Source organism: Lissotriton vulgaris, chromosome 8, assembly GCF_964263255.1.
Source record: "Lissotriton vulgaris chromosome 8, aLisVul1.2, whole genome shotgun sequence".
Lineage (NCBI taxonomy): Eukaryota > Metazoa > Chordata > Amphibia > Caudata > Salamandridae > Lissotriton > Lissotriton vulgaris.
In genome coordinates this window covers 153,831,242-153,858,108 of record NC_141696.1, presented here as the reverse complement: position 1 = coordinate 153,858,108, position 26,867 = coordinate 153,831,242, and the positions used below count along the sequence as shown (strand labels likewise).

Here is a 26,867-nt window from a genome sequence, read left to right as displayed (position 1 = left end):
GTAGATTGTTAATTTTATGTAACCTCATTTTCTAATGCTCCATTCAAGAGATGTTTCCACTATGAAATGCAGAGCAAGGGGAAAGAGCACAAGTGATAGAGCGAGTGAGTGAGAAGGGGTGTTGAGGAAGGAGAGAATGAAACAAAGACAGAGTGAGTGAACGGCAGGTATGCCTAGAAGAGGAGACTAGAAGTGAAGGCGACATACTTTTCCCTGCTTTTGACCTCCCACCCATCCCAAACCGACCACAAACGTACCATCTATGCAACGTTGGTATGCAGAAATTCACTCCTCAGCCAGTGAGGGTAAGTCCCAGGCCAGGGGCTAGAGAGCAAAAGACTGCATGTGCTCAGACGTTTCCTGCTAGGGACAGTTGATCTGAAACAAGGTCTGCTCTCTTGTATCCAGCAAGGATCTAGAAATCCTGCATGAATCTGCAAGGCACAATGACAGCATACATTTGCATAATATGCCCCACCTTCTGCCTTCCTACTTCCTGTGCAGTAGTTGTTTGTGTAGAGAGAGAGGTCGCAGGCAAGGTAATTTTGTGAGTAGGATACAGGACCCTAAATAGCTGGTGAGAGGTATGAGGTATTCTAAAAGCATAAAAATGGTACAGCTGTGAAATGAAATGCTTTCACATGTGATCTTCTGTGTTTATTGTCCTGTGCATAAAGTTGCACCTTGTGTTTGAAGGTTTAAATTATTTCAGGCTTGCATGGAGGCAGAAATTTCTGAGTGACTTTTATACATTTCTTAAGACTCTGCACTGTCAGGATGGCCGAGTGGTCTACGGTGCTGTGTTTAGGCCGCAGTCTCCTCTGGAGGCGTGGGTTCGAATCCCACTTCTGACATGACTTTTGGAGATGTAATCTCCTTTTTCAGGTTAACATCTGATGGAAGTTGCATCTGTTGGTCTTCACCTGGGATGTGATTCCGTCCTCATCTAGTCAAGAGAGCTGGGGTTTCTCATATATTTCGGTTGTATAAAGTCTTGCTGACAAAGTGCAGTCCTTACTATATGAGCATAGGACCCATGTAAGAGCTCATCTGGAAGAGTCATGCTCTTGTATGCCCTGGCCAGACAGGCCATGCAAATATGGAAGAATGCCTAGCATCTGGTAGACAGTTGGACTCCAGCACACTTACGGCAATTTCCTCAGGGCTGTGATCAGGGGCTGCTTAGATTTGCGTATTCCACCCTATGTTGTGACATTGAAATTCCTTGTTGAATTTGCTTTAGCTAGCCAAGAGGTGGCTGTTGACTCAATTTCAAAGCAGCTTTGGGCCTTTCAAGTGGCTGGTTAATAGCACTTTCTCTTTGTACGCCTTAAAGGTCTAAAGAGTTCTTCATAGGTACTGCTCTCTATGGATTGTTCAAAGATCTGTTGGAAGTACTTATAATAGGATAAATAAATTGAGGGCATGCCTTTTCGGTACCCCACTTGCATGGCTGTCTGGCCTGTGGAAGGTTCCACAAATGCAAGTCAGGATGGCCGGGTGGTCTAAGGCGCTGCGTTCAGGTCGCAGTCTCTTCTGGAGGCGTGGGTTCAAATCCCACTTCTGACAATTGTGTGTTTACTCTACTTTTTTCTTGAGAGAGAAAAAATCTGATCATTTCCCTCACATGGGCTTATATGGTTGTCTACTTGGAAAAGTGCAGTGAGTTTTTTTCTTGCTCTAGCCACTCATGACCTAAGATGTGTGCTTTTTTTGGTTCACAATATCTTTCCCTCTCTGTAGATAAACAAGCAAATGTGGTCAGGATGGCCGAGTGGTCTAAGGCGCTGCGTTAAGGCCGCAGTCTCTCCTGGAGGCATGGGTTCGAATCCCACTTCTGACAAAACTTTAAGTCCATTTTGTCTCTGAGTTCTTTTAGAATCTCAGCTAAAAATTGGCAGTGCATATAATATCTGAATAAGTAACAAACTTCAGTTTCAACTGCAAATTAATTTGCCCAATTCTGTCTTCAAGCTCGTATAATATTCTTCTAGCACTCGTGGTGTTTTATGTGTTTTTTGGGGGGTGCTTAAAAAGTCCCTTTTATTAATGAAATGGGTTACATTCAGTCTTGTGATATTTTTGGTTTCCAATAAGTAGATTGTTAATTTTATGTAACCTCATTTTCTAATGCTCCATTCAAGAGATGTTTCCACTATGAAATGCAGAGCAAGGGGAAAGAGCACAAGTGATAGAGCGAGTGAGTGAGAAGGGGTGTTGAGGAAGGAGAGAATGAAACAAAGACAGAGTGAGTGAACGGCAGGTAGGCCTAGAAGATGAGACTAGAAGTGAAGGCGACATACTTTTCCATGCTTTTGACCTCCCACCCATCCCAAACCGACCACAAACGTACCATCTATGCAACGTTGGTATGCAGAAATTCACGCCTCAGCCAGTGAGGGTAAGTCCCAGGCCAGGGGCTAGAGAGCAAAAGACTGCATGTGCTCAGACGTTCCCTGCTAGGGACAGTTGATCTGAAACAAGGTCTGCTCTCTTGTATCCAGCAAGGATCTAGAAATCCTGCATGAATCTGCAAGGCACAATGACAGCATACATTTGCATAATATGCCCCACCTTCTGCCTTCCTACTTCCTGTGCAGTAGTTGTTTGTGTAGAGAGAGAGGTCGCAGGCAAGGTAATTTTGTGAGTAGGATACAGGACCCTAAATAGCTGGTGAGAGGTATGAGGTATTCTAAAAGCATAAAAATGGTACAGCTGTGAAATGAAATGCTTTCACATGTGATCTTCTGTGTTTATTGTCCTGTGCATAAAGTTGCACCTTGTGTTTGAAGGTTTAAATTATTTCAGGCTTGCATGGAGGCAGAAATTTCTGAGTGACTTTTATACATTTCTTAAGACTCTGCACTGTCAGGATGGCCGAGTGGTCTAAGGCGCTGTGTTTAGGCCGCAGTCTCCTCTGGAGGCGTGGGTTCGAATCCCACTTCTGACATGACTTTTGGAGATGTAATCTCCTTTTTCAGGTTAACATCTGATGGAAGTTGCATCTGTTGGTCTTCACCTGGGATGTGATTCCGTCCTCATCTAGTCAAGAGAGCTGGGGTTTCTCATATATTTCGGTTGTATAAAGTCTTGCTGACAAAGTGCAGTCCTTACTATATGAGCATAGGACCCATGTAAGAGCTCATCTGGAAGAGTCATGCTCTTGTATGCCCTGGCCAGACAGGCCATGCAAATATGGAAGAATGCCTAGCATCTGGTAGACAGTTGGACTCCAGCACACTTACGGCAATTTCCTCAGGGCTGTGATCAGGGGCTGCTTAGATTTGCGTATTCCACCCTATGTTGTGACATTGAAATTCCTTGTTGAATTTGCTTTAGCTAGCCAAGAGGTGGCTGTTGACTCAATTTCAAAGCAGCTTTGGGCCTTTCAAGTGGCTGGTTAATAGCACTTTCTCTTTGTACGCCTTAAAGGTCTAAAGAGTTCTTCATAGGTACTGCTCTCTATGGATTGTTCAAAGATCTGTTGGAAGTACTTATAATAGGATAAATAAATTGAGGGCATGCCTTTTCGGTACCCCACTTGCATGGCTGTCTGGCCTGTGGAAGGTTCCACAAATGCAAGTCAGGATGGCCGGGTGGTCTAAGGCGCTGTGTTCAGGTCGCAGTCTCTTCTGGAGGCGTGGGTTCAAATCCCACTTCTGACAATTGTGTGTTTACTCTACTTTTTTCTTGAGAGAGAAAAAATCTGATCATTTCCCTCACATGGGCTTATATGGTTGTCTACTTGGAAAAGTGCAGTGAGTTTTTTTCTTGCTCTAGCCACTCATGACCTAAGATGTGTGCTTTTTTTGGTTCACAATATCTTTCCCTCTCTGTAGATAAACAAGCAAATGTGGTCAGGATGGCCGAGTGGTCTAAGGCGCTGCGTTAAGGCCGCAGTCTCTCCTGGAGGCATGGGTTCGAATCCCACTTCTGACAAAACTTTAAGTCCATTTTGTCTCTGAGTTCTTTTAGAATCTCAGCTAAAAATTGGCAGTGCATATAATATCTGAATAAGTAACAAACTTCAGTTTCAACTGCAAATTAATTTGCCCAATTCTGTCTTCAAGCTCGTATAATATTCTTCTAGCACTCGTGGTGTTTTATGTGTTTTTTGGGGGGTGCTTAAAAAGTCCCTTTTATTAATGAAATGGGTTACATTCAGTCTTGTGATATTTTTGGTTTCCAATAAGTAGATTGTTAATTTTATGTAACCTCATTTTCTAATGCTCCATTCAAGAGATGTTTCCACTATGAAATGCAGAGCAAGGGGAAAGAGCACAAGTGATAGAGCGAGTGAGTGAGAAGGGGTGTTGAGGAAGGAGAGAATGAAACAAAGACAGAGTGAGTGAACGGCAGGTAGGCCTAGAAGAGGAGACTAGAAGTGAAGGCGACATACTTTTCCCTGCTTTTGACCTCCCACCCATCCCAAACCGACCACAAACGTACCATCTATGCAACGTTGGTATGCAGAAATTCACGCCTCAGCCAGTGAGGGTAAGTCCCAGGCCAGGGGCTAGAGAGCAAAAGACTGCATGTGCTCAGACGTTCCCTGCTAGGGACAGTTGATCTGAAACAAGGTCTGCTCTCTTGTATCCAGCAAGGATCTAGAAATCCTGCATGAATCTGCAAGGCACAATGACAGCATACATTTGCATAATATGCCCCACCTTCTGCCTTCCTACTTCCTGTGCAGTAGTTGTTTGTGTAGAGAGAGAGGTCGCAGGCAAGGTAATTTTGTGAGTAGGATACAGGACCCTAAATAGCTGGTGAGAGGTATGAGGTATTTTAAAAGCATAAAAATTGTACACCAGTGAAATGAAATGCTTTCACATGTGATCTTCTGTGTTTATTGTCCTGTGCATAAAGTTGCACCTTGTGTTTGAAGGTTTAAATTATTTCAGGCTTGCATGGAGGCAGAAATTTCTGAGTGACTTTTATACATTTCTTAAGACTCTGCACTGTCAGGATGGCTGAGTGGTCTAAGGCACTGTGTTTAGGCCGCAGTCTCCTCTGGAGGCGTGGGTTCGAATCCCACTTCTGACATGACTTTTGGAGATGTAATCTCGTTTTTCAGGTTAACATCTGATGGAAGTTGCATCTGTTGGTCTTCACCTGGGATGTGATTCCGTCCTCATCTAGTCAAGAGAGCTGGGGTTTCTCATATATTTCGGTTGTATAAAGTCTTGCTGACAAAGTGCAGTCCTTACTATATGAGCATAGGACCCATGTAAGAGCTCATCTGGAAGAGTCATGCTCTTGTATGCCCTGGCCAGACAGGCCATGCAAATATGGAAGAATGCCTAGCATCTGGTAGACAGTTGGACTCCAGCACACTTACGGCAATTTCCTCAGGGCTGTGATCAGGGGCTGCTTAGATTTGCGTATTCCACCCTATGTTGTGACATTGAAATTCCTTGTTGAATTTGCTTTAGCTAGCCAAGAGGTGGCTGTTGACTCAATTTCAAAGCAGCTTTGGGCCTTTCAAGTGGCTGGTTAATAGCACTTTCTCTTTGTACGCCTTAAAGGTCTAAAGAGTTCTTCATAGGTACTGCTCTCTATGGATTGTTCAAAGATCTGTTGGAAGTACTTATAATAGGATAAATAAATTGAGGGCATGCCTTTTCGGTACCCCACTTGCATGGCTGTCTGGCCTGTGGAAGGTTCCACAAATGCAAGTCATGATGGCCGGGTGGTCTAAGGCGCTGCGTTCAGGTCGCAGTCTCTTCTGGAGGCGTGGGTTCAAATCCCACTTCTGACAATTGTGTGTTTACTCTACTTTTTTCTTGAGAGAGAAAAAATCTGATCATTTCCCTCACATGGGCTTATATGGTTGTCTACTTGGAAAAGTGCAGTGAGTTTTTTTCTTGCTCTAGCCACTCATGACCTAAGATGGCTGCTTTTTTTGGTTCACAATATCTTTCCCTCTCTGTAGATGATCAAGTAAACGTGGTCAGGATGGCCGAGTGGTCTAAGGCGCTGCGTTAAGGCAGCAGTCTCTCCTGGAGGCGTGGGTTCGAATCCCACTTCTGACAAAACTTTAAGTCTATTTTGTCTCTGAGTTCTTTTAGAATCTCAGCTAAAAATTGGCAGTGCATATAATATCTGAATAAGTAACAAACTTCAGTTTCAACTGCAAATTAATTTGCCCAATTCTGTCTTCAAGCTCGTATAATATTCTTCTAGCACTCGTGGTGTTTTATGTGTTTTTTGGGGGGTGCTTAAAAAGTCCCTTTTATTAATGAAATGGGTTACATTCAGTCTTGTGATATTTTTGGTTTCCAATAAGTAGATTGTTAATTTTATGTAACCTCATTTTCTAATGCTCCATTCAAGAGATGTTTCCACTATGAAATGCAGAGCAAGGGGAAAGAGCACAAGTGATAGAGCGAGTGAGTGAGAAGGGGTGTTGAGGAAGGAGAGAATGAAACAAAGACAGAGTGAGTGAACGGCAGGTAGGCCTAGAAGAGGAGACTAGAAGTGAAGGCGACATACTTTTCCCTGCTTTTGACCTCCCACCCATCCCAAACCGACCACAAACGTACCATCTATGCAACGTTGGTATGCAGAAATTCACGCCTCAGCCAGTGAGGGTAAGTCCCAGGCCAGGGGCTAGAGAGCAAAAGACTGCATGTGCTCAGACGTTCCCTGCTAGGGACAGTTGATCTGAAACAAGGTCTGCTCTCTTGTATCCAGCAAGGATCTAGAAATCCTGCATGAATCTGCAAGGCACAATGACAGCATACATTTGCATAATATGCCCCACCTTCTGCCTTCCTACTTCCTGTGCAGTAGTTGTTTGTGTAGAGAGAGAGGTCGCAGGCAAGGTAATTTTGTGAGTAGGATACAGGACCCTAAATAGCTGGTGAGAGGTATGAGGTATTCTAAAAGCATAAAAATTGTACACCTGTGAAATGAAATGCTTTCACATGTGATCTTCTGTGTTTATTGTCCTGTGCATAAAGTTGCACCTTGTGTTTGAAGGTTTAAATTATTTCAGGCTTGCATGGAGGCAGAAATTTCTGAGTGACTTTTATACATTTCTTAACACCTTGGCTGCTACTGTTATTCCTCCCCTGTGCTGGGCCATAATAGAAATGGGTGTGGTCATGACGAGCTCAGCTCGTCATGACCACACGAGCACCGTGCATCATGACGAGCTGAGCTCGTCATGAGCACCGAAGGGGTTAAGACTCTGCACTGTCAGGATGGCCGAGTGGTCTAAGGCGCTGTGTTTAGGCCGCAGTCTCCTCTGGAGGCGTGGGTTCGAATCCCACTTCTGACATGACTTTTGGAGATGTAATCTCCTTTTTCAGGTTAACATCTGATGGAAGTTGCATCTGTTGGTCTTCACCTGGGATGTGATTCCGTCCTCATCTAGTCAAGAGAGCTGGGGTTTCTCATATATTTCGGTTGTATAAAGTCTTGCTGACAAAGTGCAGTCCTTACTATATGAGCATAGGACCCATGTAAGAGCTCATCTGGAAGAGTCATGCTCTTGTATGCCCTAGCCAGACAGGCCATGCAAATATGGAAGAATGCCTAGCATCTGGTAGACAGTTGGACTCCAGCACACTTACGGCAATTTCCTCAGGGCTGTGATCAGGGGCTGCTTAGATTTGCGTATTCCACCCTATGTTGTGACATTGAAATTCCTTGTTGAATTTGCTTTAGCTAGCCAAGAGGTGGCTGTTGACTCAATTTCAAAGCAGCTTTGGGCCTTTCAAGTGGCTGGTTAATAGCACTTTCTCTTTGTACGCCTTAAAGGTCTAAAGAGTTCTTCATAGGTACTGCTCTCTATGGATTGTTCAAAGATCTGTTGGAAGTACTTATAATAGGATAAATAAATTGAGGGCATGCCTTTTCGGTACCCCACTTGCATGGCTGTCTGGCCTGTGGAAGGGTCCACAAATGCAAGTCAGGATGGCCGAGTGGTCTAAGGCGCTGCGTTCAGGTCGCAGTCTCTTCTGGAGGCGTGGGTTCAAATCCCACTTCTGACAATTGTGTGTTTACTCTACTTTTTTCTTGGGAGAGAAAAAATCAGATAATTTCCCTCACATGGGCTTATATGGTTGTCTACTTGGAAAAGTGCAGTGAGTTTTTTTCTTGCTCTAGCCACTCATGACCTAAGTTGTGTGCTTTTTTTGGTTCACAATATCTTTCCCTCTCTGTAGATGATCAAGCAAATGTGGTCAGGATGGCCGAGTGGTCTAAGGCGCTGCGTTAAGGCCGCAGTCTCACCTGGAGGCGTGGGTTCGAATCCCACTTCTGACAAAACTTTAAGTCCATTTTGTCTCTGAGTTCTTTTAGAATCTCAGCTAAAAATTGGCAGTGCATATAATATCTGAATAAGTAACAAACTTCAGTTTCAACTGCAAATTAATTTGCCCAATTCTGTCTTCAAGCTCGTATAATATTCTTCTAGCACTCGTGGTGTTTTATGTGTTTTTTGGGGGGTGCTTAAAAAGTCCCTTTTATTAATGAAATGGGTTACATTCAGTCTTGTGATATTTTTGGTTTTCAATAAGTAGATTGTTAATTTTATGTAACCTCATTTTCTAATGCTCCATTCAAGAGATGTTTCCACTATGAAATGCAGAGCAAGGGGAAAGAGCACAAGTGATAGAGCGAGTGAGTGAGAAGGGGTGTTGAGGAAGGAGAGAATGAAACAAAGACAGAGTGAGTGAACGGCAGGTATGCCTAGAAGAGGAGACTAGAAGTGAAGGCGACATACTTTTCCCTGCTTTTGACCTCCCACCCATCCCAAACCGACCACAAACGTACCATCTATGCAACGTTGGTATGCAGAAATTCACGCCTCAGCCAGTGAGGGTAAGTCCCAGGCCAGGGGCTAGAGAGCAAAAGACTGCATGTGCTCAGACGTTTCCTGCTAGGGACAGTTGATCTGAAACAAGGTCTGCTCTCTTGTATCCAGCAAGGATCTAGAAATCCTGCATGAATCTGCAAGGCACAATGACAGCATACATTTGCATAATATGCCCCACCTTCTGCCTTCCTACTTCCTGTGCAGTAGTTGTTTGTGTAGAGAGAGAGGTCGCAGGCAAGGTAATTTTGTGAGTAGGATACAGGACCCTAAATAGCTGGTGAGAGGTATGAGGTATTCTAAAAGCATAAAAATGGTACAGCTGTGAAATGAAATGCTTTCACATGTGATCTTCTGTGTTTATTGTCCTGTGCATAAAGTTGCACCTTGTGTTTGAAGGTTTAAATTATTTCAGGCTTGCATGGAGGCAGAAATTTCTGAGTGACTTTTATACATTTCTTAAGACTCTGCACTGTCAGGATGGCCGAGTGGTCTAAGGTGCTGTGTTTAGGCCGCAGTCTCCTCTGGAGGCGTGGGTTCGAATCCCACTTCTGACATGACTTTTGGAGATGTAATCTCCTTTTTCAGGTTAACATCTGATGGAAGTTGCATCTGTTGGTCTTCACCTGGGATGTGATTCCGTCCTCATCTAGTCAAGAGAGCTGGGGTTTCTCATATATTTCGGTTGTATAAAGTCTTGCTGACAAAGTGCAGTCCTTACTATATGAGCATAGGACCCATGTAAGAGCTCATCTGGAAGAGTCATGCTCTTGTATGCCCTGGCCAGACAGGCCATGCAAATATGGAAGAATGCCTAGCATCTGGTAGACAGTTGGACTCCAGCACACTTACGGCAATTTCCTCAGGGCTGTGATCAGGGGCTGCTTAGATTTGCGTATTCCACCCTATGTTGTGACATTGAAATTCCTTGTTGAATTTGCTTTAGCTAGCCAAGAGGTGGCTGTTGACTCAATTTCAAAGCAGCTTTGGGCCTTTCAAGTGGCTGGTTAATAGCACTTTCTCTTTGTACGCCTTAAAGGTCTAAAGAGTTCTTCATAGGTACTGCTCTCTATGGATTGTTCAAAGATCTGTTGGAAGTACTTATAATAGGATAAATAAATTGAGGGCATGCCTTTTCGGTACCCCACTTGCATGGCTGTCTGGCCTGTGGAAGGTTCCACAAATGCAAGTCAGGATGGCCGGGTGGTCTAAGGCGCTGCGTTCAGGTCGCAGTCTCTTCTGGAGGCGTGGGTTCAAATCCCACTTCTGAGAATTGTGTGTTTACTCTACTTTTTTCTTGAGAGAGAAAAAATCTGATCATTTCCCTCACATGGGCTTATATGGTTGTCTACTTGGAAAAGTGCAGTGAGTTTTTTTCTTGCTCTAGCCACTCATGACCTAAGATGTGTGCTTTTTTTGGTTCACAATATCTTTCCCTCTCTGTAGATAAACAAGCAAATGTGGTCAGGATGGCCGAGTGGTCTAAGGCGCTGCGTTAAGGCCGCAGTCTCTCCTGGAGGCATGGGTTCGAATCCCACTTCTGACAAAACTTTAAGTCCATTTTGTCTCTGAGTTCTTTTAGAATCTCAGCTAAAAATTGGCAGTGCATATAATATCTGAATAAGTAACAAACTTCAGTTTCAACTGCAAATTAATTTGCCCAATTCTGTCTTCAAGCTCGTATAATATTCTTCTAGCACTCGTGGTGTTTTATGTGTTTTTTGGGGGGTGCTTAAAAAGTCCCTTTTATTAATGAAATGGGTTACATTCAGTCTTGTGATATTTTTGGTTTCCAATAAGTAGATTGTTAATTTTATGTAACCTCATTTTCTAATGCTCCATTCAAGAGATGTTTCCACTATGAAATGCAGAGCAAGGGGAAAGAGCACAAGTGATAGAGCGAGTGAGTGAGAAGGGGTGTTGAGGAAGGAGAGAATGAAACAAAGACAGAGTGAGTGAACGGCAGGTAGGCCTAGAAGATGAGACTAGAAGTGAAGGCGACATACTTTTCCATGCTTTTGACCTCCCACCCATCCCAAACCGACCACAAACGTACCATCTATGCAACGTTGGTATGCAGAAATTCACGCCTCAGCCAGTGAGGGTAAGTCCCAGGCCAGGGGCTAGAGAGCAAAAGACTGCATGTGCTCAGAAGTTCCCTGCTAGGGACAGTTGATCTGAAACAAGGTCTGCTCTCTTGTATCCAGCAAGGATCTAGAAATCCTGCATGAATCTGCAAGGCACAATGACAGCATACATTTGCATAATATGCCCCACCTTCTGCCTTCCTACTTCCTGTGCAGTAGTTGTTTGTGTAGAGAGAGAGGTCGCAGGCAAGGTAATTTTGTGAGTAGGATACAGGACCCTAAATAGCTGGTGAGAGGTATGAGGTATTCTAAAAGCATAAAAATGGTACAGCTGTGAAATGAAATGCTTTCACATGTGATCTTCTGTGTTTATTGTCCTGTGCATAAAGTTGCACCTTGTGTTTGAAGGTTTAAATTATTTCAGGCTTGCATGGAGGCAGAAATTTCTGAGTGACTTTTATACATTTCTTAAGACTCTGCACTGTCAGGATGGCCGAGTGGTCTAAGGCGCTGTGTTTAGGCCGCAGTCTCCTCTGGAGGCGTGGGTTCGAATCCCACTTCTGACATGACTTTTGGAGATGTAATCTCCTTTTTCAGGTTAACATCTGATGGAAGTTGCATCTGTTGGTCTTCACCTGGAATGTGATTCCGTCCTCATCTAGTCAAGAGAGCTGGGGTTTCTCATATATTTCGGTTGTATAAAGTCTTGCTGACAAAGTGCAGTCCTTACTATATGAGCATAGGACCCATGTAAGAGCTCATCTGGAAGAGTCATGCTCTTGTATGCCCTGGCCAGACAGGCCATGCAAATATGGAAGAATGCCTAGCATCTGGTAGACAGTTGGACTCCAGCACACTTACGGCAATTTCCTCAGGGCTGTGATCAGGGGCTGCTTAGATTTGCGTATTCCACCCTATGTTGTGACATTGAAATTCCTTGTTGAATTTGCTTTAGCTAGCCAAGAGGTGGCTGTTGACTCAATTTCAAAGCAGCTTTGGGCCTTTCAAGTGGCTGGTTAATAGCACTTTCTCTTTGTACGCCTTAAAGGTCTAAAGAGTTCTTCATAGGTACTGCTCTCTATGGATTGTTCAAAGATCTGTTGGAAGTACTTATAATAGGATAAATAAATTGAGGGCATGCCTTTTCGGTACCCCACTTGCATGGCTGTCTGGCCTGTGGAAGGTTCCACAAATGCAAGTCAGGATGGCCGGGTGGTCTAAGGCGCTGTGTTCAGGTCGCAGTCTCTTCTGGAGGCGTGGGTTCAAATCCCACTTCTGACAATTGTGTGTTTACTCTACTTTTTTCTTGAGAGAGAAAAAATCTGATCATTTCCCTCACATGGGCTTATATGGTTGTCTACTTGGAAAAGTGCAGTGAGTTTTTTTCTTGCTCTAGCCACTCATGACCTAAGATGTGTGCTTTTTTTGGTTCACAATATCTTTCCCTCTCTGTAGATAAACAAGCAAATGTGGTCAGGATGGCCGAGTGGTCTAAGGCGCTGCGTTAAGGCCGCAGTCTCTCCTGGAGGCATGGGTTCGAATCCCACTTCTGACAAAACTTTAAGTCCATTTTGTCTCTGAGTTCTTTTAGAATCTCAGCTAAAAATTGGCAGTGCATATAATATCTGAATAAGTAACAAACTTCAGTTTCAACTGCAAATTAATTTGCCCAATTCTGTCTTCAAGCTCGTATAATATTCTTCTAGCACTCGTGGTGTTTTATGTGTTTTTTGGGGGGTGCTTAAAAAGTCCCTTTTATTAATGAAATGGGTTACATTCAGTCTTGTGATATTTTTGGTTTCCAATAAGTAGATTGTTAATTTTATGTAACCTCATTTTCTAATGCTCCATTCAAGAGATGTTTCCACTATGAAATGCAGAGCAAGGGGAAAGAGCACAAGTGATAGAGCGAGTGAGTGAGAAGGGGTGTTGAGGAAGGAGAGAATGAAACAAAGACAGAGTGAGTGAACGGCAGGTAGGCCTAGAAGAGGAGACTAGAAGTGAAGGCGACATACTTTTCCCTGCTTTTGACCTCCCACCCATCCCAAACCGACCACAAACGTACCATCTATGCAACGTTGGTATGCAGAAATTCACGCCTCAGCCAGTGAGGGTAAGTCCCAGGCCAGGGGCTAGAGAGCAAAAGACTGCATGTGCTCAGACGTTCCCTGCTAGGGACAGTTGATCTGAAACAAGGTCTGCTCTCTTGTATCCAGCAAGGATCTAGAAATCCTGCATGAATCTGCAAGGCACAATGACAGCATACATTTGCATAATATGCCCCACCTTCTGCCTTCCTACTTCCTGTGCAGTAGTTGTTTGTGTAGAGAGAGAGGTCGCAGGCAAGGTAATTTTGTGAGTAGGATACAGGACCCTAAATAGCTGGTGAGAGGTATGAGGTATTTTAAAAGCATAAAAATTGTACACCAGTGAAATGAAATGCTTTCACATGTGATCTTCTGTGTTTATTGTCCTGTGCATAAAGTTGCACCTTGTGTTTGAAGGTTTAAATTATTTCAGGCTTGCATGGAGGCAGAAATTTCTGAGTGACTTTTATACATTTCTTAAGACTCTGCACTGTCAGGATGGCCGAGTGGTCTAAGGCACTGTGTTTAGGCCGCAGTCTCCTCTGGAGGCGTGGGTTCGAATCCCACTTCTGACATGACTTTTGGAGATGTAATCTCGTTTTTCAGGTTAACATCTGATGGAAGTTGCATCTGTTGGTCTTCACCTGGGATGTGATTCCGTCCTCATCTAGTCAAGAGAGCTGGGGTTTCTCATATATTTCGGTTGTATAAAGTCTTGCTGACAAAGTGCAGTCCTTACTATATGAGCATAGGACCCATGTAAGAGCTCATCTGGAAGAGTCATGCTCTTGTATGCCCTGGCCAGACAGGCCATGCAAATATGGAAGAATGCCTAGCATCTGGTAGACAGTTGGACTCCAGCACACTTACGGCAATTTCCTCAGGGCTGTGATCAGGGGCTGCTTAGATTTGCGTATTCCACCCTATGTTGTGACATTGAAATTCCTTGTTGAATTTGCTTTAGCTAGCCAAGAGGTGGCTGTTGACTCAATTTCAAAGCAGCTTTGGGCCTTTCAAGTGGCTGGTTAATAGCACTTTCTCTTTGTACGCCTTAAAGGTCTAAAGAGTTCTTCATAGGTACTGCTCTCTATGGATTGTTCAAAGATCTGTTGGAAGTACTTATAATAGGATAAATAAATTGAGGGCATGCCTTTTCGGTACCCCACTTGCATGGCTGTCTGGCCTGTGGAAGGTTCCACAAATGCAAGTCATGATGGCCGGGTGGTCTAAGGCGCTGCGTTCAGGTCGCAGTCTCTTCTGGAGGCGTGGGTTCAAATCCCACTTCTGACAATTGTGTGTTTACTCTACTTTTTTCTTGAGAGAGAAAAAATCTGATCATTTCCCTCACATGGGCTTATATGGTTGTCTACTTGGAAAAGTGCAGTGAGTTTTTTTCTTGCTCTAGCCACTCATGACCTAAGATGGCTGCTTTTTTTGGTTCACAATATCTTTCCCTCTCTGTAGATGATCAAGTAAACGTGGTCAGGATGGCCGAGTGGTCTAAGGCGCTGCGTTAAGGCAGCAGTCTCTCCTGGAGGCGTGGGTTCGAATCCCACTTCTGACAAAACTTTAAGTCTATTTTGTCTCTGAGTTCTTTTAGAATCTCAGCTAAAAATTGGCAGTGCATATAATATCTGAATAAGTAACAAACTTCAGTTTCAACTGCAAATTAATTTGCCCAATTCTGTCTTCAAGCTCGTATAATATTCTTCTAGCACTCGTGGTGTTTTATGTGTTTTTTGGGGGGTGCTTAAAAAGTCCCTTTTATTAATGAAATGGGTTACATTCAGTCTTGTGATATTTTTGGTTTCCAATAAGTAGATTGTTAATTTTATGTAACCTCATTTTCTAATGCTCCATTCAAGAGATGTTTCCACTATGAAATGCAGAGCAAGGGGAAAGAGCACAAGTGATAGAGCGAGTGAGTGAGAAGGGGTGTTGAGGAAGGAGAGAATGAAACAAAGACAGAGTGAGTGAACGGCAGGTAGGCCTAGAAGAGGAGACTAGAAGTGAAGGCGACATACTTTTCCCTGCTTTTGACCTCCCACCCATCCCAAACCGACCACAAACGTACCATCTATGCAACGTTGGTATGCAGAAATTCACGCCTCAGCCAGTGAGGGTAAGTCCCAGGCCAGGGGCTAGAGAGCAAAAGACTGCATGTGCTCAGACGTTCCCTGCTAGGGACAGTTGATCTGAAACAAGGTCTGCTCTCTTGTATCCAGCAAGGATCTAGAAATCCTGCATGAATCTGCAAGGCACAATGACAGCATACATTTGCATAATATGCCCCACCTTCTGCCTTCCTACTTCCTGTGCAGTAGTTGTTTGTGTAGAGAGAGAGGTCGCAGGCAAGGTAATTTTGTGAGTAGGATACAGGACCCTAAATAGCTGGTGAGAGGTATGAGGTATTCTAAAAGCATAAAAATTGTACACCTGTGAAATGAAATGCTTTCACATGTGATCTTCTGTGTTTATTGTCCTGTGCATAAAGTTGCACCTTGTGTTTGAAGGTTTAAATTATTTCAGGCTTGCATGGAGGCAGAAATTTCTGAGTGACTTTTATACATTTCTTAAGACTCTGCACTGTCAGGATGGCCGAGTGGTCTAAGGCGCTGTGTTTAGGCCGCAGTCTCCTCTGGAGGCGTGGGTTCGAATCCCACTTCTGACATGACTTTTGGAGATGTAATCTCCTTTTTCAGGTTAACATCTGATGGAAGTTGCATCTGTTGGTCTTCACCTGGGATGTGATTCCGTCCTCATCTAGTCAAGAGAGCTGGGGTTTCTCATATATTTCGGTTGTATAAAGTCTTGCTGACAAAGTGCAGTCCTTACTATATGAGCATAGGACCCATGTAAGAGCTCATCTGGAAGAGTCATGCTCTTGTATGCCCTAGCCAGACAGGCCATGCAAATATGGAAGAATGCCTAGCATCTGGTAGACAGTTGGACTCCAGCACACTTACGGCAATTTCCTCAGGGCTGTGATCAGGGGCTGCTTAGATTTGCGTATTCCACCCTATGTTGTGACATTGAAATTCCTTGTTGAATTTGCTTTAGCTAGCCAAGAGGTGGCTGTTGACTCAATTTCAAAGCAGCTTTGGGCCTTTCAAGTGGCTGGTTAATAGCACTTTCTCTTTGTACGCCTTAAAGGTCTAAAGAGTTCTTCATAGGTACTGCTCTCTATGGATTGTTCAAAGATCTGTTGGAAGTACTTATAATAGGATAAATAAATTGAGGGCATGCCTTTTCGGTACCCCACTTGCATGGCTGTCTGGCCTGTGGAAGGGTCCACAAATGCAAGTCAGGATGGCCGAGTGGTCTAAGGCGCTGCGTTCAGGTCGCAGTCTCTTCTGGAGGCGTGGGTTCAAATCCCACTTCTGACAATTGTGTGTTTACTCTACTTTTTTCTTGGGAGAGAAAAAATCAGATAATTTCCCTCACATGGGCTTATATGGTTGTCTACTTGGAAAAGTGCAGTGAGTTTTTTTCTTGCTCTAGCCACTCATGACCTAAGTTGTGTGCTTTTTTTGGTTCACAATATCTTTCCCTCTCTGTAGATGATCAAGCAAATGTGGTCAGGATGGCCGAGTGGTCTAAGGCGCTGCGTTAAGGCCGCAGTCTCACCTGGAGGCGTGGGTTCGAATCCCACTTCTGACAAAACTTTAAGTCCATTTTGTCTCTGAGTTCTTTTAGAATCTCAGCTAAAAATTGGCAGTGCATATAATATCTGAATAAGTAACAAACTTCAGTTTCAACTGCAAATTAATTTGCCCAATTCTGTCTTCAAGCTCGTATAATATTCTTCTAGCACTCGTGGTGTTTTATGTGTTTTTTGGGGGGTGCTTAAAAAGTCCCTTTTATTAATGAAATGGGTTACATTCAGTCTTGTGATATTTTTGGTTTCCAATAAGTAGATTGTTAATTTTATGTAACCTCATTTTCTAATGCTCCATTCAAGAGATGTTTCCACTATGAAATGCAGAGCAAGGGGAAAGAGCACAAGTGATAGAGCGAGTGAGTGAGAAGGGGTGTTGAGGAAGGAGAGAATGAAACAAAGACAGAGTGAGTGAACGGCAGGTATGCCTAGAAGAGGAGACTAGAAGTGAAGGCGACATACTTTTCCCTGCTTTTGACCTCCCACCCATCCCAAACCGACCACAAACGTACCATCTATGCAACGTTGGTATGCAGAAATTCACGCCTCAGCCAGTGAGGGTAAGTCCCAGGCCAGGGGCTAGAGAGCAAAAGACTGCATGTGCTCAGACGTTTCCTGCTAGGGACAGTTGATCTGAAACAAGGTCTGCTCTCTTGTATCCAGCAAGGATCTAGAAATCCTGCATGAATCTGCAAGGCACAATGACAGCATACATTTGCATAATATGCCCCACCTTCTGCCTTCCTACTTCCTGTGCAGTAGTTGTTTGTGTAGAGAGAGAGGTCGCAGGCAAGGTAATTTTGTGAGTAGGATACAGGACCCTAAATAGCTGGTGAGAAGTATGAGGTATTCTAAAAGCATAAAAATGGTACAGCTGTGAAATGAAATGCTTTCACATGTGATCTTCTGTGTTTATTGTCCTGTGCATAAAGTTGCACCTTGTGTTTGAAGGTTTAAATTATTTCAGGCTTGCATGGAGGCAGAAATTTCTGAGTGACTTTTATACATTTCTTAAGACTCTGCACTGTCAGGATGGCCGAGTGGTCTAAGGCGCTGTGTTTAGGCCGCAGTCTCCTCTGGAGGCGTGGGTTCGAATCCCACTTCTGACATGACTTTTGGAGATGTAATCTCCTTTTTCAGGTTAACATCTGATGGAAGTTGCATCTGTTGGTCTTCACCTGGGATGTGATTCCGTCCTCATCTAGTCAAGAGAGCTGGGGTTTCTCATATATTTCGGTTGTATAAAGTCTTGCTGACAAAGTGCAGTCCTTACTATATGAGCATAGGACCCATGTAAGAGCTCATCTGGAAGAGTCATGCTCTTGTATGCCCTGGCCAGACAGGCCATGCAAATATGGAAGAATGCCTAGCATCTGGTAGACAGTTGGACTCCAGCACACTTACGGCAATTTCCTCAGGGCTGTGATCAGGGGCTGCTTAGATTTGCGTATTCCACCCTATGTTTTGACATTGAAATTCCTTGTTGAATTTGCTTTAGCTAGCCAAGAGGTGGCTGTTGACTCAATTTCAAAGCAGCTTTGGGCCTTTCAAGTGGCTGGTTAATAGCACTTTCTCTTTGTACGCCTTAAAGGTCTAAAGAGTTCTTCATAGGTACTGCTCTCTATGGATTGTTCAAAGATCTGTTGGAAGTACTTATAATAGGATAAATAAATTGAGGGCATGCCTTTTCGGTACCCCACTTGCATGGCTGTCTGGCCTGTGGAAGGTTGCACAAATGCAAGTCAGGATGGCCGGGTGGTCTAAGGCGCTGCGTTCAGGTCGCAGTCTCTTCTGGAGGCGTGGGTTCAAATCCCACTTCTGACAATTGTGTGTTTACTCTACTTTTTTCTTGAGATAGAAAAAATCTGATCATTTCCCTCACATGGGCTTATATGGTTGTCTACTTGGAAAAGTGCAGTGAGTTTTTTTCTTGCTCTAGCCACTCATGACCTAAGATGTGTGCTTTTTTTGGTTCACAATATCTTTCCCTCTCTGTAGATAAACAAGCAAATGTGGTCAGGATGGCCGAGTGGTCTAAGGCGCTGCGTTAAGGCCGCAGTCTCTCCTGGAGGCATGGGTTCGAATCCCACTTCTGACAAAACTTTAAGTCCATTTTGTCTCTGAGTTCTTTTAGAATCTCAGCTAAAAATTGGCAGTGCATATAATATCTGAATAAGTAACAAACTTCAGTTTCAACTGCAAATTAATTTGCCCAATTCTGTCTTCAAGCTCGTATAATATTCTTCTAGCACTCGTGGTGTTTTATGTGTTTTTTGGGGGGTGCTTAAAAAGTCCCTTTTATTAATGAAATGGGTTACATTCAGTCTTGTGATATTTTTGGTTTCCAATAAGTAGATTGTTAATTTTATGTAACCTCATTTTCTAATGCTCCATTCAAGAGATGTTTCTACTATGAAATGCAGAGCAAGGGGAAAGAGCACAAGTGATAGAGCGAGTGAGTGAGAAGGGGTGTTGAGGAAGGAGAGAATGAAACAAAGACAGAGTGAGTGAACGGCAGGTAGGCCTAGAAGAGGAGACTAGAAGTGAAGGCGACATACTTTTCCATGCTTTTGACCTCCCACCCATCCCAAACCGACCACAAACGTACCATCTATGCAACGTTGGTATGCAGAAATTCACGCCTCAGCCAGTGAGGGTAAGTCCCAGGCCAGGGGCTAGAGAGCAAAAGACTGCATGTGCTCAGACGTTCCCTGCTAGGGACAGTTGATCTGAAACAAGGTCTGCTCTCTTGTATCCAGCAAGGATCTAGAAATCCTGCATGAATCTGCAAGGCACAATGACAGCATACATTTGCATAATATGCCCCACCTTCTGCCTTCCTACTTCCTGTGCAGTAGTTGTTTGTGTAGAGAGAGAGGTCGCAGGCAAGGTAATTTTGTGAGTAGGATACAGGACCCTAAATAGCTGGTGAGAGGTATGAGGTATTCTAAAAGCATAAAAATGGTACAGCTGTGAAATGAAATGCTTTCACATGTGATCTTCTGTGTTTATTGTCCTGTGCATAAAGTTGCACCTTGTGTTTGAAGGTTTAAATTATTTCAGGCTTGCATGGAGGCAGAAATTTCTGAGTGACTTTTATACATTTCTTAAGACTCTGCACTGTCAGGATGGCCGAGTGGTCTAAGGCGCTGTGTTTAGGCCGCAGTCTCCTCTGGAGGCGTGGGTTCGAATCCCACTTCTGACATGACTTTTGGAGATGTAATCTCCTTTTTCAGGTTAACATCTGATGGAAGTTGCATCTGTTGGTCTTCACCTGGGATGTGATTCCGTCCTCATCTAGTCAAGAGAGCTGGGGTTTCTCATATATTTCGGTTGTATAAAGTCTTGCTGACAAAGTGCAGTCCTTACTATATGAGCATAGGACCCATGTAAGAGCTCATCTGGAAGAGTCATGCTCTTGTATGCCCTGGCCAGACAGGCCATGCAAATATGGAAGAATGCCTAGCATCTGGTAGACAGTTGGACTCCAGCACACTTACGGCAATTTCCTCAGGGCTGTGATCAGGGGCTGCTTAGATTTGCGTATTCCACCCTATGTTGTGACATTGAAATTCCTTGTTGAATTTGCTTTAGCTAGCCAAGAGGTGGCTGTTGACTCAATTTCAAAGCAGCTTTGGGCCTTTCAAGTGGCTGGTTAATAGCACTTTCTCTTTGTACGCCTTAAAGGTCTAAAGAGTTCTTCATAGGTACTGCTCTCTATGGATTGTTCAAAGATCTGTTGGAAGTACTTATAATAGGATAAATAAATTGAGGGCATGCCTTTTCGGTACCCCACTTGCATGGCTGTCTGGCCTGTGGAAGGTTCCACAAATGCAAGTCAGGATGGCCGGGTGGTCTAAGGCGCTGTGTTCAGGTCGCAGTCTCTTCTGGAGGCGTGGGTTCAAATCCCACTTCTGACAATTGTGTGTTTACTCTACTTTTTTCTTGAGAGAGAAAAAATCTGATCATTTCCCTCACATGGGCTTATATGGTTGTCTACTTGGAAAAGTGCAGTGAGTTTTTTTCTTGCTCTAGCCACTCATGACCTAAGATGTGTGCTTTTTTTGGTTCACAATATCTTTCCCTCTCTGTAGATAAACAAGCAAATGTGGTCAGGATGGCCGAGTGGTCTAAGGCGCTGCGTTAAGGCCGCAGTCTCTCCTGGAGGCATGGGTTCGAATCCCACTTCTGACAAAACTTTAAGTCCATTTTGTCTCTGAGTTCTTTTAGAATCTCAGCTAAAAATTGGCAGTGCATATAATATCTGAATAAGTAACAAACTTCAGTTTCAACTGCAAATTAATTTGCCCAATTCTGTCTTCAAGCTCGTATAATATTCTTCTAGCACTCGTGGTGTTTTATGTGTTTTTTGGGGGGTGCTTAAAAAGTCCCTTTTATTAATGAAATGGGTTACATTCAGTCTTGTGATATTTTTGGTTTCCAATAAGTAGATTGTTAATTTTATGTAACCTCATTTTCTAATGCTCCATTCAAGAGATGTTTCCACTATGAAATGCAGAGCAAGGGGAAAGAGCACAAGTGATAGAGCGAGTGAGTGAGAAGGGGTGTTGAGGAAGGAGAGAATGAAACAAAGACAGAGTGAGTGAACGGCAGGTAGGCCTAGAAGAGGAGACTAGAAGTGAAGGCGACATACTTTTCCATGCTTTTGACCTCCCACCCATCCCAAACCGACCACAAACGTACCATCTATGCAACGTTGGTATGCAGAAATTCACGCCTCAGCCAGTGAGGGTAAGTCCCAGGCCAGGGGCTAGAGAGCAAAAGACTGCATGTGCTCAGACGTTCCCTGCTAGGGACAGTTGATCTGAAACAAGGTCTGCTCTCTTGTATCCAGCAAGGATCTAGAAATCCTGCATGAATCTGCAAGGCACAATGACAGCATACATTTGCATAATATGCCCCACCTTCTGCCTTCCTACTTCCTGTGCAGTAGTTGTTTGTGTAGAGAGAGAGGTCGCAGGCAAGGTAATTTCGTGAGTAGGATACAGGACCCTAAATAGCTGGTGAGAGGTATGAGGTATTTTAAAAGCATAAAAATTGTACACCTGTGAAATGAAATGCTTTCACATGTGATCTTCTGTGTTTATTGTCCTGTGCATAAAGTTGCACCTTGTGTTTGAAGGTTTAAATTATTTCAGGCTTGCATGGAGGCAGAAATTTCTGAGTGACTTTTATACATTTCTTTAGACTCTGCACTGTCAGGATGGCCGAGTGGTCTTAGGCGCTGTGTTTAGGCCGCAGTCTCCTCTGGAGACGTGGGTTCGAATCCCACTTCTGACATGACTTTTGGAGATGTAATCTCCTTTTTCAGGTTAACATCTGATGGAAGTTGCATCTGTTGGTCTTCACCTGGGATGTGATTCCGTCCTCATCTAGTCAAGAGAGCTGGGGTTTCTCATATATTTCGGTTGTATAAAGTCTTGCTGACAAAGTGCAGTCCTTACTATATGAGCATAGGACCCATGTAAGAGCTCATCTGGAAGAGTCATGCTCTTGTATGCCCTGGCCAGACAGGCCATGCAAATATGGAAGAATGCCTAGCATCTGGTAGACAGTTGGACTCCAGCACACTTACGGCAATTTCCTCAGGGCTGTGATCAGGGGCTGCTTAGATTTGCGTATTCCACCCTATGTTGTGACATTGAAATTCCTTGTTGAATTTGCTTTAGCTAGCCAAGAGGTGGCTGTTGACTCAATTTCAAAGCAGCTTTGGGCCTTTCAAGTGGCTGGTTAAAAGCACTTTCTCTTTGTACGCCTTAAAGGTCTAAAGAGTTCTTCATAGGTACTGCTCTCTATGGATTGTTCAAAGATCTGTTGGAAGTACTTATAATAGGATAAATAAATTGAGGGCATGCCTTTTCGGTACCCCACTTGCATGGCTGTCTGGCCTGTGGAAGGTTCCACAAATGCAAGTCAGGATGGCCGGGTGGTCTAAGGCGCTGCGTTCAGGTCGCAGTCTTTCTGGAGGCGTGGGTTCAAATCCCACTTCTGACAATTGTGTGTTTACTCTACTTTTTTCTTGAGAGAGAAAAAATCTGATCATTTCCCTCACATGGGCTTATATGGTTGTCTACTTGGAAAAGTGCAGTGAGTTTTTTTCTTGCTCTAGCCACTCATGACCTAAGATGGCTGCTTTTTTTGGTTCACAATATCTTTCCCTCTCTGTAGATGATCAAGTAAACGTGGTCAGGATGGCCGAGTGGTCTAAGGCGCTGCGTTAAGGCAGCAGTCTCTCCTGGAGGCGTGGGTTCGAATCCCACTTCTGACAAAACTTTAAGTCCATTTTGTCTCTGAGTTCTTTTAGAATCTCAGCTAAAAATTGGCAGTGCATATAATATCTGAATAAGTAACAAACTTCAGTTTCAACTGCAAATTAATTTGCCCAATTCTGTCTTCAAGCTCGTATAATATTCTTCTAGCACTCGTGGTGTTTTATGTGTTTTTTGGGGGGTGCTTAAAAAGTCCCTTTTATTAATGAAATGGGTTACATTCAGTCTTGTGATATTTTTGGTTTCCAATAAGTAGATTGTTAATTTTATGTAACCTCATTTTCTAATGCTCCATTCAAGAGATGTTTCCACTATGAAATGCAGAGCAAGGGGAAAGAGCACAAGTGATAGAGCGAGTGAGTGAGAAGGGGTGTTGAGGAAGGAGAGAATGAAACAAAGACAGAGTGAGTGAACGGCAGGTAGGCCTAGAAGAGGAGACTAGAAGTGAAGGCGACATACTTTTCCCTGCTTTTGACCTCCCACCCATCCCAAACCGACCACAAACGTACCATCTATGCAACGTTGGTATGCAGAAATTCACGCCTCAGCCAGTGAGGGTAAGTCCCAGGCCAGGGGCTAGAGAGCAAAAGACTGCATGTGCTCAGACGTTCCCTGCTAGGGACAGTTGATCTGAAACAAGGTCTGCTCTCTTGTATCCAGCAAGGATCTAGAAATCCTGCATGAATCTGCAAGGCACAATGACAGCATACATTTGCATAATATGCCCCACCTTCTGCCTTCCTACTTCCTGTGCAGTAGTTGTTTGTGTAGAGAGAGAGGTCGCAGGCAAGGTAATTTTGTGAGTAGGATACAGGACCCTAAATAGCTGGTGAGAGGTATGAGGTATTCTAAAAGCATAAAAATTGTACACCTGTGAAATGAAATGCTTTCACATGTGATCTTCTGTGTTTATTGTCCTGTGCATAAAGTTGCACCTTGTGTTTGAAGGTTTAAATTATTTCAGGCTTGCATGGAGGCAGAAATTTCTGAGTGACTTTTATACATTTCTTAAGACTCTGCACTGTCAGGATGGCCGAGTGGTCTAAGGCGCTGTGTTTAGGCCACAGTCTCCTCTGGAGGCGTGGGTTCGAATCCCACTTCTGACATGACTTTTGGAGATGTAATCTCCTTTTTCAGGTTAACATCTGATGGAAGTTGCATCTGTTGGTCTTCACCTGGGATGTGATTCCGTCCTCATCTAGTCAAGAGAGCTGGGGTTTCTCATATATTTCGGTTGTATAAAGTCTTGCTGACAAAGTGCAGTCCTTACTATATGAGCATAGGACCCATGTAAGAGCTCATCTGGAAGAGTCATGCTCTTGTATGCCCTGGCCAGACAGGCCATGCAAATATGGAAGAATGCCTAGCATCTGGTAGACAGTTGGACTCCAGCACACTTACGGCAATTTCCTCAGGGCTGTGATCAGGGGCTGCTTAGATTTGCGTATTCCACCCTATGTTTTGACATTGAAATTCCTTGTTGAATTTGCTTTAGCTAGCCAAGAGGTGGCTGTTGACTCAATTTCAAAGCAGCTTTGGGCCTTTCAAGTGGCTGGTTAATAGCACTTTCTCTTTGTACGCCTTAAAGGTCTAAAGAGTTCTTCATAGGTACTGCTCTCTATGGATTGTTCAAAGATCTGTTGGAAGTACTTATAATAGGATAAATAAATTGAGGGCATGCCTTTTCGGTACCCCACTTGCATGGCTGTCTGGCCTGTGGAAGGTTGCACAAATGCAAGTCAGGATGGCCGGGTGGTCTAAGGCGCTGCGTTCAGGTCGCAGTCTCTTCTGGAGGCGTGGGTTCAAATCCCACTTCTGACAATTGTGTGTTTACTCTACTTTTTTCTTGAGATAGAAAAAATCTGATCATTTCCCTCACATGGGCTTATATGGTTGTCTACTTGGAAAAGTGCAGTGAGTTTTTTTCTTGCTCTAGCCACTCATGACCTAAGATGTGTGCTTTTTTTGGTTCACAATATCTTTCCCTCTCTGTAGATAAACAAGCAAATGTGGTCAGGATGGCCGAGTGGTCTAAGGCGCTGCGTTAAGGCCGCAGTCTCTCCTGGAGGCATGGGTTCGAATCCCACTTCTGACAAAACTTTAAGTCCATTTTGTCTCTGAGTTCTTTTAGAATCTCAGCTAAAAATTGGCAGTGCATATAATATCTGAATAAGTAACAAACTTCAGTTTCAACTGCAAATTAATTTGCCCAATTCTGTCTTCAAGCTCGTATAATATTCTTCTAGCACTCGTGGTGTTTTATGTGTTTTTTGGGGGGTGCTTAAAAAGTCCCTTTTATTAATGAAATGGGTTACATTCAGTCTTGTGATATTTTTGGTTTCCAATAAGTAGATTGTTAATTTTATGTAACCTCATTTTCTAATGCTCCATTCAAGAGATGTTTCTACTATGAAATGCAGAGCAAGGGGAAAGAGCACAAGTGATAGAGCGAGTGAGTGAGAAGGGGTGTTGAGGAAGGAGAGAATGAAACAAAGACAGAGTGAGTGAACGGCAGGTAGGCCTAGAAGAGGAGACTAGAAGTGAAGGCGACATACTTTTCCATGCTTTTGACCTCCCACCCATCCCAAACCGACCACAAACGTACCATCTATGCAACGTTGGTATGCAGAAATTCACGCCTCAGCCAGTGAGGGTAAGTCCCAGGCCAGGGGCTAGAGAGCAAAAGACTGCATGTGCTCAGACGTTCCCTGCTAGGGACAGTTGATCTGAAACAAGGTCTGCTCTCTTGTATCCAGCAAGGATCTAGAAATCCTGCATGAATCTGCAAGGCACAATGACAGCATACATTTGCATAATATGCCCCACCTTCTGCCTTCCTACTTCCTGTGCAGTAGTTGTTTGTGTAGAGAGAGAGGTCGCAGGCAAGGTAATTTTGTGAGTAGGATACAGGACCCTAAATAGCTGGTGAGAGGTATGAGGTATTCTAAAAGCATAAAAATGGTACAGCTGTGAAATGAAATGCTTTCACATGTGATCTTCTGTGTTTATTGTCCTGTGCATAAAGTTGCACCTTGTGTTTGAAGGTTTAAATTATTTCAGGCTTGCATGGAGGCAGAAATTTCTGAGTGACTTTTATACATTTCTTAAGACTCTGCACTGTCAGGATGGCCGAGTGGTCTAAGGCGCTGTGTTTAGGCCGCAGTCTCCTCTGGAGGCGTGGGTTCGAATCCCACTTCTGACATGACTTTTGGAGATGTAATCTCCTTTTTCAGGTTAACATCTGATGGAAGTTGCATCTGTTGGTCTTCACCTGGGATGTGATTCCGTCCTCATCTAGTCAAGAGAGCTGGGGTTTCTCATATATTTCGGTTGTATAAAGTCTTGCTGACAAAGTGCAGTCCTTACTATATGAGCATAGGACCCATGTAAGAGCTCATCTGGAAGAGTCATGCTCTTGTATGCCCTGGCCAGACAGGCCATGCAAATATGGAAGAATGCCTAGCATCTGGTAGACAGTTGGACTCCAGCACACTTACGGCAATTTCCTCAGGGCTGTGATCAGGGGCTGCTTAGATTTGCGTATTCCACCCTATGTTGTGACATTGAAATTCCTTGTTGAATTTGCTTTAGCTAGCCAAGAGGTGGCTGTTGACTCAATTTCAAAGCAGCTTTGGGCCTTTCAAGTGGCTGGTTAATAGCACTTTCTCTTTGTACGCCTTAAAGGTCTAAAGAGTTCTTCATAGGTACTGCTCTCTATGGATTGTTCAAAGATCTGTTGGAAGTACTTATAATAGGATAAATAAATTGAGGGCATGCCTTTTCGGTACCCCACTTGCATGGCTGTCTGGCCTGTGGAAGGTTCCACAAATGCAAGTCAGGATGGCCGGGTGGTCTAAGGCGCTGTGTTCAGGTCGCAGTCTCTTCTGGAGGCGTGGGTTCAAATCCCACTTCTGACAATTG

General features: G+C 43.8%; 23 non-coding genes across 23 annotated transcripts; all 23 read left to right on the top strand.

Annotated features, from left to right (window-relative positions):
• The first annotated feature begins 1,760 nt into the window (after positions 1-1,760).
• TRNAL-AAG (transfer RNA leucine (anticodon AAG)) lies at positions 1,761-1,843 on the top strand. Its single transcript has one exon. It is a non-coding gene; the product is annotated as a tRNA-Leu (tRNA).
• Positions 1,844-2,867: 1,024 nt separating this feature from the next.
• Positions 2,868-2,950, top strand: TRNAL-UAG (transfer RNA leucine (anticodon UAG)). Its single transcript has one exon. It is a non-coding gene; the product is annotated as a tRNA-Leu (tRNA).
• A 906-nt stretch (positions 2,951-3,856) lies between these two features.
• Positions 3,857-3,939, top strand: TRNAL-AAG (transfer RNA leucine (anticodon AAG)). Its single transcript has one exon. It is a non-coding gene; the product is annotated as a tRNA-Leu (tRNA).
• Positions 3,940-4,963: 1,024 nt separating this feature from the next.
• TRNAL-UAG (transfer RNA leucine (anticodon UAG)) lies at positions 4,964-5,046 on the top strand. The gene has a single exon. It is a non-coding gene; the product is annotated as a tRNA-Leu (tRNA).
• A 2,156-nt stretch (positions 5,047-7,202) lies between these two features.
• TRNAL-UAG (transfer RNA leucine (anticodon UAG)) lies at positions 7,203-7,285 on the top strand. Its single transcript has one exon. It is a non-coding gene; the product is annotated as a tRNA-Leu (tRNA).
• Positions 7,286-7,917: 632 nt separating this feature from the next.
• Positions 7,918-8,000, top strand: TRNAL-CAG (transfer RNA leucine (anticodon CAG)). Its single transcript has one exon. It is a non-coding gene; the product is annotated as a tRNA-Leu (tRNA).
• Positions 8,001-8,191: 191 nt separating this feature from the next.
• TRNAL-AAG (transfer RNA leucine (anticodon AAG)) lies at positions 8,192-8,274 on the top strand. Its single transcript has one exon. It is a non-coding gene; the product is annotated as a tRNA-Leu (tRNA).
• Positions 8,275-9,298: 1,024 nt separating this feature from the next.
• On the top strand, positions 9,299-9,381 carry TRNAL-UAG (transfer RNA leucine (anticodon UAG)). The gene has a single exon. It is a non-coding gene; the product is annotated as a tRNA-Leu (tRNA).
• Positions 9,382-10,287: 906 nt separating this feature from the next.
• On the top strand, positions 10,288-10,370 carry TRNAL-AAG (transfer RNA leucine (anticodon AAG)). Its single transcript has one exon. It is a non-coding gene; the product is annotated as a tRNA-Leu (tRNA).
• Positions 10,371-11,394: 1,024 nt separating this feature from the next.
• TRNAL-UAG (transfer RNA leucine (anticodon UAG)) lies at positions 11,395-11,477 on the top strand. Its single transcript has one exon. It is a non-coding gene; the product is annotated as a tRNA-Leu (tRNA).
• A 906-nt stretch (positions 11,478-12,383) lies between these two features.
• On the top strand, positions 12,384-12,466 carry TRNAL-AAG (transfer RNA leucine (anticodon AAG)). Its single transcript has one exon. It is a non-coding gene; the product is annotated as a tRNA-Leu (tRNA).
• A 1,024-nt stretch (positions 12,467-13,490) lies between these two features.
• Positions 13,491-13,573, top strand: TRNAL-UAG (transfer RNA leucine (anticodon UAG)). The gene has a single exon. It is a non-coding gene; the product is annotated as a tRNA-Leu (tRNA).
• Positions 13,574-15,586: 2,013 nt separating this feature from the next.
• Positions 15,587-15,669, top strand: TRNAL-UAG (transfer RNA leucine (anticodon UAG)). Its single transcript has one exon. It is a non-coding gene; the product is annotated as a tRNA-Leu (tRNA).
• A 632-nt stretch (positions 15,670-16,301) lies between these two features.
• TRNAL-CAG (transfer RNA leucine (anticodon CAG)) lies at positions 16,302-16,384 on the top strand. The gene has a single exon. It is a non-coding gene; the product is annotated as a tRNA-Leu (tRNA).
• Positions 16,385-16,575: 191 nt separating this feature from the next.
• Positions 16,576-16,658, top strand: TRNAL-AAG (transfer RNA leucine (anticodon AAG)). The gene has a single exon. It is a non-coding gene; the product is annotated as a tRNA-Leu (tRNA).
• Positions 16,659-17,682: 1,024 nt separating this feature from the next.
• On the top strand, positions 17,683-17,765 carry TRNAL-UAG (transfer RNA leucine (anticodon UAG)). The gene has a single exon. It is a non-coding gene; the product is annotated as a tRNA-Leu (tRNA).
• A 906-nt stretch (positions 17,766-18,671) lies between these two features.
• TRNAL-AAG (transfer RNA leucine (anticodon AAG)) lies at positions 18,672-18,754 on the top strand. Its single transcript has one exon. It is a non-coding gene; the product is annotated as a tRNA-Leu (tRNA).
• Positions 18,755-19,778: 1,024 nt separating this feature from the next.
• Positions 19,779-19,861, top strand: TRNAL-UAG (transfer RNA leucine (anticodon UAG)). The gene has a single exon. It is a non-coding gene; the product is annotated as a tRNA-Leu (tRNA).
• Positions 19,862-20,767: 906 nt separating this feature from the next.
• On the top strand, positions 20,768-20,850 carry TRNAL-AAG (transfer RNA leucine (anticodon AAG)). The gene has a single exon. It is a non-coding gene; the product is annotated as a tRNA-Leu (tRNA).
• A 1,024-nt stretch (positions 20,851-21,874) lies between these two features.
• On the top strand, positions 21,875-21,957 carry TRNAL-UAG (transfer RNA leucine (anticodon UAG)). The gene has a single exon. It is a non-coding gene; the product is annotated as a tRNA-Leu (tRNA).
• A 2,012-nt stretch (positions 21,958-23,969) lies between these two features.
• On the top strand, positions 23,970-24,052 carry TRNAL-UAG (transfer RNA leucine (anticodon UAG)). Its single transcript has one exon. It is a non-coding gene; the product is annotated as a tRNA-Leu (tRNA).
• Positions 24,053-24,958: 906 nt separating this feature from the next.
• Positions 24,959-25,041, top strand: TRNAL-AAG (transfer RNA leucine (anticodon AAG)). Its single transcript has one exon. It is a non-coding gene; the product is annotated as a tRNA-Leu (tRNA).
• Positions 25,042-26,065: 1,024 nt separating this feature from the next.
• On the top strand, positions 26,066-26,148 carry TRNAL-UAG (transfer RNA leucine (anticodon UAG)). Its single transcript has one exon. It is a non-coding gene; the product is annotated as a tRNA-Leu (tRNA).
• Positions 26,149-26,867: the final 719 nt, after the last annotated feature.